The sequence below is a fragment of the Oreochromis niloticus genome, linkage group LG9 (genome assembly GCF_001858045.2).
Source record: "Oreochromis niloticus isolate F11D_XX linkage group LG9, O_niloticus_UMD_NMBU, whole genome shotgun sequence".
In the NCBI taxonomy this organism is placed as follows: domain Eukaryota; kingdom Metazoa; phylum Chordata; class Actinopteri; order Cichliformes; family Cichlidae; genus Oreochromis; species Oreochromis niloticus.
The window spans coordinates 5,153,874-5,165,978 of NC_031974.2; the positions used below are offsets into that span (position 1 = coordinate 5,153,874).

A 12,105-nucleotide genomic window follows, 5' to 3' on the forward strand; every position below is an offset into this window, starting at 1 on the left:
TACAATGAAACAAAGTCTCAGATGTAATTATTCTGAAAATAAGTTTAGGTCTAGCACAAGTTTGTTTTGTACTTACATTACTTATATAATCAAAATAAAATATTTGTTGTTCTGTCACAAGTGCAGTCTCTAATTTAAACAACACATTTGTTTTCCATTCCAACACATGAGCTGGAATGTTGTATTATTTTAAGGATGCTTGTTTCCAGGCCAGGCATTACTGCCTGAATGACTGTCATGGATCGAGGTGATCCAAATGTAGGTGCAGAAGAAAGTCTTTAACTTCCCTTCAGTACAGTGGCAGTGGATGTGGGTTGGCGATGCAATGAGCTTGAACCTGCAGGCGACCATCTTCACTGACCACACCATCTGTGACGGAGGACTCATCTCTCCTGGTGTCCTGCAAGCAAACAATCATATTTTTTGGAACATGAACTTAATTGCTTTCTTAAAACATTTTTTTCTGCTTTTGGTATAAAACAGACTCCAATTTAGACAATCTCAGGCTCCCTCCCCACCGGAGAGGTGACATTCAATGTCCCAATTGTCAGTCTGGATAGCCCTGACCACCACCCAACACACAATAATGTCATGAAAGCATCATTTTAAAAAGGGCTATGCAAACATGGCCAATAACTTTCATTCTAATGATCTGCAAAATGATTTGGGCACAAAACAAATTTTTGCTGTTAGAAAACTTGCAGACTTCACTATATACAGTGTAGACCCTCTAAACTAAGTTTGGGGGCTGTGATCTTTCAAGAAATGCAGACCAAACTGTTGTTGTTTGTTTACTTACACAGCATGTCTTGTAGAATTAACTGGAGTCACCAGCAACAGCATAGTGCAGTCATATCTCGAGTCTAATAACAGAAGACAGGAAAAGATCAGTAAAGAAACAACTTCCCCAAACCAAAGCACAAATAAAACAATAAGTAAAACAGGCTGATCTAAAGTATGATTAAAGTTCAGCCTGATTGATATAAATGTCACTGGCAGTTGCTAATATATTGGAAAACCAAAATACTTACTGATGTCTTTCTGTCCAACAACAGGAGTGCTGGTCCCGAGCCTCAAAGACAGTAAGAAGCAAACAGAGGGAGAAAAAACAGAACATTTTTCAGAAACTGATTTCATCCTTAATGGCTGTGCAATCATTGTAACATAGAGTTTGCTTATGTTGTTAAATAAAGGCTAGATTTGAAATTAATAGATGCCACAGATGTTCAAAAGCTGCCACAGAGCATAAACAACAAATGGACGTCTCCGAAAACCTCGTAGCATTTTTGCAAATATGTGATGTTTTGATAACTCGAGCAGATATTTGAACTTTACACAGCTACATTCTCGCCTGAAAATATCTTAAAAGTTTATTTTGTGACCCAGAAAAAGTAATAAGTTTTTTAGCCGCGCTCCTCCGCCATTGCCGCGCTTACAAGTACACAGGCTCCGACAACCGGCAGAGAAATGCGATCCTCCTTTTCCCCAGATTACCCTTTCTGGGTCACAAAATAACCTTTTAAGATATTTTCAGGCAAGAATGTAGCTGTGTAATGCTCAAATATCTACTTAATTTATCAAAATATCACATATTTGCAGAAGTGCTTCCACGTTTTCGGAGAGCTCTATTATCCACCAGCGCGATAGCTGACCGTGAGGTCAAGGCTTGATAGAGTCGCGAGCACAGCCAACTCCTGGCATATTGTTTTCAACCCCCCTGCACTCTTTGGCTACTCAGGTTAAACGTGATGTATATATAGTTAGTTAGTTAGTTAGTAGTTAGTTAGGGCTATGGATCGAAAATACCCCCCACACCCCACCCCTAACGGCTGCACCTCCCGAAGAATTTTGTCTGGGCTCTTATCTCACTTTTTTACTTCAAACAATCAACAGAAAATTTCACCACATAGTTTTATGTAAGGTTTTTAAGGCTGTGGTGTTAATTTTTAAGTAACATGAGACCAGTGGCAACAGCAACGCTAGGCTAACACTAACTAGCTAGCAAGATTAGAAACCTGGTGCTAAACTAAGAGAAGCCACAAAATCAGTTTGAATAAGAGTAAACATTTACTCACCAAGTCAGTAAAGATCCACAGCAATGACAACAATAATATCTCCAGGTTTGCTCAATATATTCCATAACAAATGCTGGTGCCATGAACATGCGGACTGATCCGGGAGGGAGGAGGACGGTAGTCACGTGGCATTTTCAACCACATCTTTCATCCTTCTGCACTGAGAAGCAAAACTTCCAGTTTAGTTTTTCTAAGTTAAGACAACTCAAATAAATGGAGTTTATCAGCGTTTTTTCATAAAAAGTACTGGTAACATATTTAAATCGAGTTAAATGGTAAAATGGTAAATGGCCTGTATTTATATAGCGCTTTTCTAGTCCCTAAGGACCCCAAAGCGCTCTACATATCCAGTCATCCACCCATTCACACACACATTCACACACTGGTGATGGCAAGCTACGTTGTAGCCACAGCCACCCTGGGGCGCACTGACAGAGGCGAGGCTGCCAGACACTGGCGCCACCGGGCCCTCTGACCACCACCAGTAGGCAACGGGTGAAGTGTCTTGCCCAAGGACACAACGACCGGGACTGTCCGAGCCGGGGCTCGAACCTGCAACCTTCAGATTACAAGGCGAACGCCCAACTCTTGAGCCACGATCGCGAGCTCTGATAACAAATTGATAAAAATTGAGTTCAGCCTATTTAATATTTTTAATTAAACACAATATTACATTTTACAGTGTAATAGTCATAATAATGATGTGTTGTTGTTGGGGTATAAAATTTCTGTGAAGTCAGATAGCTGTTTTCATAGAGGTCCACTGCTGGTAAAGGTAACTCCGGTGTGGCACCACACCTGAGTTCCCTTTACCATCAAGCATCATGCCAGAAGAGTGACAGGTGTATTGTCTGTACTGCTCCAGTTGTGAGCATCTGAAACAACTTCAGAAGTACATGTGTGAAGGTTTATAAGAACTGCTGGTGCTGTGGCCATGCCTACTAGGCTGCAAAGTGTCAACTTAAGACTACTTGCAAGCAATGTACAAGGACCCACCTGGATGCCCTCCATGCTGTAAATATAAAGCATGTTCCAGACGACGGGCCTGCTCCCAGAGAAAATTATTCAATCTGGATCAATAATATTTAATCATGGAAAGTACAACTTTAATTGTCAGATAGACCCTATAACATATCCTTGCATCCTTGCTCTCATACACAGCGACTTTACCATTTATGGTTCGGGACCACTGTCTTCTAAAGGCTGGTAAATCTTCTGGTACAAAATGTGATGAATTCAGCTAGAAATGGACTGATCACTAAATCCAATAGTGGATTTAGTGATCAGTGGTCATGACACTTTACATACTAATGATTAACAGCCTATTGTTCATTAGTATGCAAACATACTCTTTATAAGATTGGAGAAACCTGCAGTCAGCTGAGACTGAAGAAGTCTCTTGGATGAGTGACGAAACGTTTGTCCCACTGAAAACGCTACGACCAGATGAACAGAATCAACTTCTGGGATTTCCTTACCTGGATGATTGAGCATGCATCAAGATATAACCCACAATTACTTAGGTACACGAGAACAATAGAGCCCATTTAAAACACATTTCATGTGAGTTACAATAGAAGTGGCACAGCACTGACACTGATAATTACCTCACGATGAACAGCCAAATAAACAGTAACAGGTCTGACAGTTTGACCCAGAAGGTGAACTCTTCTGATATTTTGCTTTTCTTGTGATCAGATGATGGAGTAATGTTTGCTCTGTATGCTGTTTGTGGACACAGCCAGTGAAGTGTAACTTGCTAAACTTGTATTGGGATAACTAACTCCATAAGCTAAGATTTTGTAATCGCGGCTCAATCGCTTCACAATATTCATGATCTTCTCTTAAACTCTTTTTCTTTCCATCCAGTCTTGCAGCTCTATTGTCATCATCCTTTCCTGAGTATTGCCCTCGCTTTGAAAAAGAAAGAAGGGGCTCAGAATTGATGTAATCCTCCCCCCACCTTCAACCCAAGTATGTGTGGTAGTCACTGCTACCACACATACATGTCCTGAACCACGCTCACATACTTCTCTGTCACTTCTGACTTCATCATGCAGTACCACAGTGCCTCTTTTTGCATCCTTTCATGGTTTCACTAGATCTACAAAGACATAGTGAAGCTCTGACTTTCTCAGGAAATTAAAGCTGAATTCTGTGAAGCCTGATCTCAAGCTTTTTAAGTTTGACGCAGCATCCAGAAGAACTTTTGTTCAGATCCCCTGTTTCTCCCACTGTGTTCAAATGAATCCTGTCAGGGTAATGTCCCATTGGTCTGCCCCTTTTCTCACAGGAGGACACTTTGTGGGTCTTTTGATGCCTCAGTAGACGTTTGTTATAGAAGAAAGACTTTCCACACTGACCACATACAAATGATTTAACTCCAGATTGGATGAACTGATGCATTTTTAACCTATCAAACGCAGTAAAAGAATTTCCACACTGATAACAGCTGAAAGGAATAACTTCACTGTGGACCCCCTGATGTCTCTCTAAGTGATCTCTATCCTGAAAAGACTTTCCACACTGATCACAGTTGAAAGCTTTAAATTTCGTGTGGATGACCTGATGTGCTTTTAAGTTCCATCTCTGAGTAAAGGTCTTTCCACATTGATCACAGCTGAATGGTTTTACACCGGTGTGGATCAGCTGATGTGATTTCAAGTGACCAATCTGAGTAAAGGTCTTCCCACACTGATCACAGCTCAAGCTTCTGTCCTCCCTGTTGGCGCGCTTGCGTCTTCTGGGCTGCTTCATAGCGGGAAAAGTCTTTTCCACAGGGATCGCCGCTGGCTCATCTTTACTTGCTGGTGCTGGATGTTTTTGGTTGATGTCATCCATGTGCTGAGGTTTCGGCCTGCTTTCACTTCTTTCTCCTGTAATGACAAAGAACCCAAACAGTGACATCAGGTCTATACCTTCAGCTCATCCCCAAGTGCCCCCTCTTACCTCACAAAGATAAACAGTTTCACCATCTGCCAAACGTGTCAGGTTCCTGGGGACGCTATGCTGTGGTAAATATTTGAAGTGAGCTCATTTTGGCGATAAAAGTAGTAAAAGTTCAACTTGTGAATAAAATATTGCCTTGTGTGACTTCAAAGTTTTTTAGTTTTTACTTTGTTCAAATTTGAAGAACATCACACTTAGAATGTGTGTTGTTGAGTTGTTTGGTACCAGGCCGTGAGAGTTGAGGCTCGGGTGTGAAATGTATGGGTTTTTATAGGTTTTTAGCGTTATTGTGTTATCGTTTTTATCGTCAACTCGGTTTTCGTGGGTCTTTTCACGTTTGTTATGAATAAATCTTATTCAGGATAGGAAATACATATTTGATGTTTTCCTATATGTAGAACAAAGTCACACAAAATATGATATTGTGATATTGTCAAAACATATGAACAACACATAAAATCTCCATCACAACAGTTAACAGCTTACACAAGAAAATACATCAGAAAGAATATGAAAGAAGAGAAAGTGGAAAGAGAAAACAGAGCATTTTTAATGAGGTCATGCTGAGCCTCTTGTCCCGATTGTTTTATGTTGGGACCAGGTGACCCTGAATCCTCCCTTAGTTATGCTGAAATAGACGTAGGCTGCCGGTGATTCCCATGATGCATTGAGTTTTTCCTTTCCAATCACCTTTCTCACTCACTATGTGCTAATAGACCTCTCTGCATCGAATCAATCATATCTGTTATTAATCTCTGTCTCTCTTTCACAGCATGTCTTTATACTGTTTTCCTTCTTTCACCCCAACCGGTCGCAGCAGATCGTTATTGGTATTCCACGTGAAAGACCAACACAAAGTGGTGTACATGTGAGAAGTGGAACGAAAATCATATATGATTCCAAACATTTTTTACAAATAAATAACTGAAAAGTGGGGAGTGCGTAATTATTCAGCCCCCTGAGTCAATACGTTGTAATAGTAATAATAATGGATTGCATTTATATAGCGCTTTTCAAGGCACCCAAAGCGCTTTACAATTCCACTATTCATTCACTCACTGGTGGAGGCAAGCAGGTTGTTGCCACAGCTGCCCTGAGGCAGACTGACAGAAGCGAAACTGCTATACCACGCCATCGGCCCCTCTGGCCGGTAGGGTAAAGTGTCTTGCCCAAGGACACAACGACCAGGACAGAGAGATCGAACCGGCGACCTTCCAGTTACAGATGCGCTTCCCAAACCTCTGAGCCATGATCGCCCCACCTTTGTAGAACCGCCTTTTGCTGCAATTACAGCTGCCAGTCTTTTAGGCTACGTTCACACTGCAGGTGAAAGCGCATGAAATCCGATTTTTTTTTTACCCTATGCGACCCATATCCAATCATGGTATGACAGTGTGAACGGCACAAATCCGATATTTTCAAATCCGATCTGGGTCACTTTTGTATGTGGTACTGAATCTGATACATATCCGATGCTACTTCCGGCGCCCCCCGTGTGCGGCAGCCTGTTACAGCAGCTCTGCTCACTCTGAGTTTCTTTCTTTCTTATCTTTTTCTTCTCGTAATTTTTTATAACTAACGTATTAGTAATTAGACTCTGCAACCATGTTCTACCGTTTTGTGCTAGTTCTGGTCGTTTTTCTTAGTTTTTTTCTACTTTTTTCACCCGTGTCTGGAGACCCAGAGCAGGGATCCTTTGTCTATAGTAAGGATCAGCTGTTAGCGCTACGTCCCGCAGCTGTACTGCCGGCAGACAGACCTGACATTCCCAGCGAGCTGAGGAGGAAAAGACGGGGGTGTCGTGCTGGGAAGGAGCGCCGTCGCCCGAGAAGGAGACGTTATCGACCATCTCTTCCTTCTGTAATTATTGGAAACGTAAGATCTTTGCCCAATAAGATGGATGAGCTCACGTCGCTAACCTGGTCACAGAGGGAGTACCGGCAATGTAGCATCATGATGCTAACGGAGTCGTGGCTAACACCGCTAACTCCGGACACGAGCGTGACACTACCGGGAATCCAGCTACTGCGAGCGGACAGGACAAGAGAGAGCGGTAAGAGGAAAGGAGGGGGACTGGCAGTGTTTGTGAATGACAGATGGTGTAACCCCTGGCACATCACTGTAAAAGAACAACTCTGCAGCAGAGACATTGAGCTGTTAGCCGTTAGCATGCGTCCGTACTACCTGCCCCGGGAATTCTCGCATGTTATCGCGATAACAGCGTATGTCCCCCCCTCAGCCAACGCGGATGCAGCCTGTGACTCTCTCCACTCTGTGGTCAGCAGACTGCAAACACAATCTCCGAGAGCCCTTCTCATAATATCAGGGGACTTTAATCATGCCTCACTGGACTCCACACTGCCCACCTTCACCCAGTATGTGACCTGCCCAACCAGAGACAATAAAACACTGGACTTACTGTATGCCAATGCAGAAGAGGCATACAGTTCATCACCTCTCCCTCCCCTGGGCAGATCTGATCATAACCTGGTGCACCTTGTCCCTGTGTATGAGCCCTTAGTGCGCAGGGAGCCACCAGCCACCCGCACAGTGCAGAGATGGTCGGAGGAGAGCGAGGAGGCTCTTAAGGATTGTTTTGAGTCCACTGTGTGGGAGGTGATCTGTGACGACCACGGAGAGGACATCGACAGCCTTACTACATGCATTACTGACTATATTAATTTCTGTGTGGATAACACCGTACCTACCAGGACTGTACGGTGTTTCTCCAACAACAAACCCTGGATTACTTCAGAAATTAAAGCCGTCCTCAAGCAGAAGAGGAGGGCCTTCAAATCCAAAGACAAAGAGGAGTTGAAAAGGGTGCAGAGAGAGCTGAGGGGTCTGATAAGGAATGGGAAGGACAGCTACAGGCAGAAGATGGTGAACCAGCTTCAGCAAAACAACGTTGGTGAAGTCTGGAGAGGCCTCAGAACCATCTCAGGCCACAAACATCAGAACTCTCTGCCTGGGAGGGATGTGAGGTGGGCAAATGAACTGAATCATTTCTTCAACAGATTTGATTCAGCCATGAGGCAGTCTCCAACATCGGCTGCAGACTCACCCACCCCCACTGCTGCTGTTCCACCTCTGACACCTCAGACACTTCACACCTCCTCTATTCACCCTGCTCACTCCTCCCCACCCCCAACAACAGCATCCAATACACACTCAACACAAGGCTCCAGCCTGTCTCTCTCAACCACCCAGGTTAGGAGGGAACTGAGGAGGATTAAAGCCAAGAAGGCAGCGGGTCCAGATGGCATCAGCTCGAGGGTCGTCAGGTCCTGCGCGGACCAACTGTGTGGGGTGATGGAGCACCTCTTCAACCTGAGCCTGAGGCTGGGACGAGTCCCACAGCTCTGGAAAACCTCCTGTGTCGTACCAGTGCCAAAGACTTCACGCCCCAAGGACTTCAACAGCTACAGGCCGGTGGCTCTGACATCCCACCTGATGAAGACCCTGGAGCGGTTGGTCCTGGCTCAGCTTCGACGCCTTGTGAGCTCATCACTGGACCCACTTCAGTTTACCTGGCATTGGAGCGGATGATGCCATCATTCACCTCCTACATCGTTCCCTCGCTCACCTGGAGACCGCTGGGAGCACTGTGAGAATCATGTTCTTTGATTTCTCCAGTGCCTTCAACACCATTCTTCCCACGGTTCTGAAGGACAAGCTGGAGAACTCTGGAGTGGACCATCACCTCACTACCTGGATTCTGGACTACCTCACCGACCGACCACAGTATGTGAGGACTCAGGGCTGTGTGTCGGACAGGGTCGTCTGCAGTACGGGGGCCCCACAGGGAACGGTTCTGGCTCCGTTCCTCTTCACCATCTACACTGCAGACTTCTCCCACAACTCCACCCAGTGCTTCCTGCAGAAGTTCTCTGATGACTCTGCAATAGTCGGCCTCATCACTGATGGGGACGACAAGGAGTACAGAGGACTGACTCAGGACTTTGTGGACTGGTGCCAGCTGAACTACCTCCAGATCAATGCCAGTAAAACCAAGGAGCTGGTGGTAGACTTCCGCAGGCACAAGCATCCTCCACTGCAACCACTGAACATCCAAGGTATGGACATCAAGGCTGTGGACAGCTACAGGTACCTTGGTGTTCATCTGAACAGCAAACTGGACTGGACTCATAATTCAGACGCCCTCTACAGGAAAGGGCAGAGCAGGCTGTACCTGCTGCGGAGACTCAGGTCGTTTGGAGTGGAGGGCCCACTCCTGAAGACCTTCTATGACTCTGTGGTGGCCTCAGCCATCTTTTACGGTGTGGTCTGCTGGGGCGGCAACATCTCTGCTGGGGACAGGAAGAGACTGAACAGGCTGATCCGCAGGGCCAGCTCTGTTCCAGGATGCCCTCTGGACCCGGTGGAGGTGGTGAGTGACAGGAGAATGGTGGCTAAGCTGTCATCCCTCTTGGACAACATCTCCCACCCCATGCATGAGACTGTGACAGCACTGAGCAGCTCCTTCAGTGGGAGACTGCTGCACCCACGGTGTGGGACGGAGAGATTTCGTAGGTCTTTCCTCCCCACTGCTGTCAGACTCCACAACAAAGACTTCAACTGATCAAACATACACATCCACACATGTGCAATAACACTAATGTGCAATACTCTTTTCTGGCATCGTTGTATTTTTACTCAGTTGTATATAGCATTTGTATTCTATTTTTATCTTATTGTATATTTTATTCTATTTTATTCTACTGTATATAGTATTTTATTTTATTCTATTCTGTACAGTTGTGTACTGTATTTATTCTTATTTTATTTTATTCTAATTTTTCCTTCACAACTTTTGCACTGTCCACTTCCTGCTGTGACAAAACAAATTTTCCACGTGTGGGACTAATAAAGGTTATCTTATCTTATCTTATCTTATCTTATAGAAAGCGACTGCTGTTTGAACGGTCAAGTCGCATTAAATCCGTCTTTTACGTCACTGACACAAGACAGACGCCAATTATCAGCGCCCGATAAGACATCGTGAACGATTCCTGGCCATCCGGTGAAACTGTTGGGAAGACCACGTTGGAGAAACGTGAACATTTTATTTGTACTGTATTTTCTGCAGATTCTGACAGAAATCTGCAACTATCCTTTGAAGCACCGCTCCTCTAAAACAGCAATAAGGATCATTATTAGGTTATCTACATTATTATGTAAATAACAAAATAACTTAAAGCAAAAATTAGGAAACATAAAGTCCGAAGTCTTTATATTAAGGGCCATCAGTCAAACAATATTGTTTGCTCTGGGTCTAAACAGAGCGAGTTGTGTGTGACATCTTCTTTTGTGCATGCGGTCTGCTTTGAGCGTTCACACTAGAGCGCGTTTGCTGTCGCATTTTATTTGTAGTGTGAACAAGCAGACAAAAAAAATGGGATTTGATCAAAAAATCGGAATTGAGCATTAAGACCTGCAGTGTGAACGTAGCCTTAGGGTATGTCTCTACCAGCTTTGCACATCTAGAGACTGAAATCTTTGCCCATTCTTCTTTGCAAAACAGCTCCAGCTCAGTCAGATTACATGGACAGGGTTTGTGAACAGCAGATTTCAGATCTTGCCACAGATTCTCGATTGGATTTAGACACTGTGAGATTATTATTCTATATTATTCTATCATCTGTTATCCTATGCCTGTAATCGAAACCTGTGAATCATTACATTGCTGTAAGCCATACCATACTTCTTTTTATAAAGTATGATCAGTATGTAGTCTAGTTTGCTGTCAAGAGATTTATTCTAAAGACACTTCTTCAGCTAAGAGTCTAAGGGTACTTTGTTTTGGTTAGCATCAGATTTCTGCCTTCAGCCAGTCTGTCAAGTTAGTAAAGTGCTCTACAAATACAGGCCATTTACCATTTCTTGATTGATTGACACTTATTAAAATACTCCTACATGTATATTTATATATATATACATATATATATATATATAAAACATATACACATATATGTATAAATGTTTTATATATATATATACATATATATATATATATATATAAAACATATACACATATATGTATAATCTCCACATAGATCACTCCACAGACATCACCTTTATATGAAGGGAAACAGAGAGTTTATCTCAAATGATAAAACATTGACGTACTGAGGTGGACAAACAGAGAGGCTAAACAGAAGGCAGAAATCAAACCAAAATGAGCTAAGAGAGAGAGAGACCCTGTAGAAAATGATAAAGTTAAGCAACCAATGTAGTTATAACTGACTTACTCTGGATCTCCTCTCAGACTCAGGAGGGGGCGAGCGGGCCGGCTTTGTAGTTGGAGTCGGACCAGCAGAGACAATGGGCTCACTGACCTCCACTCCCCAAGTCAGTCACCACGAGGACAAGTTCTTTGTTTAGAGATGATTTAATCCAAGCTCACCAACAACATCACTCAGCTGTCCTCGTCAGAACTAATAAAATAAAAGCAGTTACATTTAGAAACGTCAGTTTACTAAACATAAAAATATTGTTCTTTTAGTCTCGCTCACATATTCTGCAAAGATTAAATGACTTAAATCATCACGTGGTTTACAAAAACACATTGACATAGGAGTTCATAAGAACTGTTTTTTTTTTTTAAATGTAGTGTGTCCTATTTTTCCAAATAAAGTTGAAAAGTAACTTATCAACCTCTTTTATGAGTTTATTATCAAGGTGAAATGCCAATGCAGTGTATGTAAGATGAGAGATGCCTTCTGCTTTAGTTATTAATACTCTGCCTTTTAATGATTTATCTGAGTAAATCTGTGTTTGAGTTTCTCTAGAGTAAGATAGAAATTTTGATCAATTCTTCTTTCCTGGTTTTTGGTTATTACAATACCTAAATAACAAACTTCTTGTTTTATTGGAAGGTTACACAAAGCTGTTTTCAAACATTCTTTTATCGCCATAAATTCACATTTAGGAATATTCAAGTACAATCCAGAAACCTTGGGAAAAGTGGAGATCGTTTCAATAGTAATAGAAATTTGATACTCATCTTTTAAAAAAGCTAAGCCTTTCCTGTCCCCCAAGGACCTTGAAAAGCTTATTCATGCATTCATTACCTCTAGAC

General features: G+C 42.9%; 1 protein-coding gene across 1 annotated transcript in view; it reads right to left on the bottom strand.

Moving 5' to 3' along the window:
• LOC102080440 (gastrula zinc finger protein XlCGF26.1) overlaps nucleotides 1–11,494 on the bottom strand; it is a 49,737-nt gene extending 38,243 nt beyond the window's left edge. Inside the window, exon 1 of the mRNA XM_019352894.2 lies at nucleotides 11,276–11,494. The gene's annotated coding sequence lies outside the window, so the exon portion shown is untranslated. The remainder of the gene's footprint in view (nucleotides 1–11,275) is intronic.
• Nucleotides 11,495–12,105: the final 611 nt, after the last annotated feature.